This window comes from Mandrillus leucophaeus, unplaced genomic scaffold (assembly GCF_000951045.1).
Source record: "Mandrillus leucophaeus isolate KB7577 unplaced genomic scaffold, Mleu.le_1.0 Scaffold288, whole genome shotgun sequence".
Lineage (NCBI taxonomy): Eukaryota > Metazoa > Chordata > Mammalia > Primates > Cercopithecidae > Mandrillus > Mandrillus leucophaeus.
The window spans coordinates 1,145,498-1,147,100 of NW_012103009.1; positions in this window are offsets into that span (position 1 = coordinate 1,145,498).

The following is a 1,603-nucleotide window of genomic DNA, read 5'->3' on the forward strand; positions in this document are numbered from 1 at the left end:
GAGGTCTCATTTATCAGTATTTTATTTTATGGCTCATGCTTTTGGTATCAAATCTAAGAACTTTTTGCCTAGCCCAAGATCCCAAAGATTTTCTCCTATGTTTTTCCTAAAAGTTTTATAGTTTCACGTTTAGATCTATGGTCAATTTTTGGTGATTTTTTTTTTTTAGACAGAGTCGTGTTCCATCGCCCAGGCTGGAGTGCAGTGGCATGATCTCGGCTCACTCAACCTCTGCCTCCTGGGATCAAGGGATTCTCCTGCCTCAGCCTCCTGAATAGCTGAGATTACAGGCGCCTGCCACCATGCCCAGCTCATTTTTGTATTTTTAGTAGAGACGGGGTTTCACCATGTTGGCCAGGCTAGTCTCGAACTCCTGACCTCAGGTGATCCACCCGCCTCAGCTTCCCAAAGTGCTGGGACTACAGGCGTGAGCCACCGCGCTTGGCCTAGATTTTTAAACATAGTCCCGCAGGTCCCTGAGGCTGTGTTCCATCAGTTTTTTTCAGTCTATTTTCCGTCTTTTATTCAGATTGGGTTACTTCTATTGCTCTGTCTTCCAGTACACGGATTCTTTCCCCGTGGTATTCATGCTGCTATCAAGCCCATTCAGTGAGCTTTTTATTTTGGCTTACTGTGCTTTTCAACTCTATAATTTCCATCTGGTTCTTTTTTCTTTTCTTTTATTTATTTATTATTATTATTATTTTTTGAGACGGAGTCTCTCGCTGTCACCCAGGCTGGAGTGCAGTGGTGTGATCATGACTCACTGCAGTGTCAGCCTCCCAGGCTCAAGTGATCCTCTTGCCTCAGCCGCCTACCCCCCCCATTCCCCACACCCCGATTTTATTTTAAAAAAAAAGCTTTTTTTTCTCTATTTTTTCAGTTGTTTCAGGATAGTTTGTAATTGCTTGTTGAAGCATTTTTGTGATGGCTGCTTTACAATCATTTTCGGATAATCCAATATCTGATTGATCTCAATGTTGGCATCTGTTGTTTGTCTTTTCTTAGTCAAGTTATGAGTTTCCTGGCTCTTGGTGTGATGCGTGATTGTTGAATTGTAATCCGGACAGTTTGTGTATTAACAGACTCTGAATCCTACTTAAACCTGCTATTTTAGCAGACAGTCACCCTGTGGAGGTGCAGCACGTCCTGGCCTACTTTTGTGGGTTGTGGTTCCTACCATAATTTAGTTTATCTACTAGATCTGCTATTTAGGCGTCTACGTGATTAGGCTGGTGCTGTCGGTGGGGACAGAGGCGCCTCTCCAGGCTTCTCCGAGCTGTTAGGCGGGGAGTGGGCGGACCTGGTGCCAGCAGGTTCCCGCTCCGCCTCTGCTGATTCCCCCATGGGAGGGCTGTGGGGCTTCCCCCAGCTGCTGGGGAGGCGTGGTGGGAGGCGAGGAGGCCCTAGGCCTGGACCCCCTTACGCCACTTTGGGTCAGGAGATGCTGGGCCTGGACTGCCTTCCACTGCCGGGCGGGGATGGGAGGCTCCAGGCGGCCGCGCTTTTCCCAGTCCGCGGTCCCCACCGGCCGACTCCCCTCTTCCCACCACTTCGAGGCCTGCAATTATCTCCTGTACTGGCTCCCAGTGCTGAAAGGTGT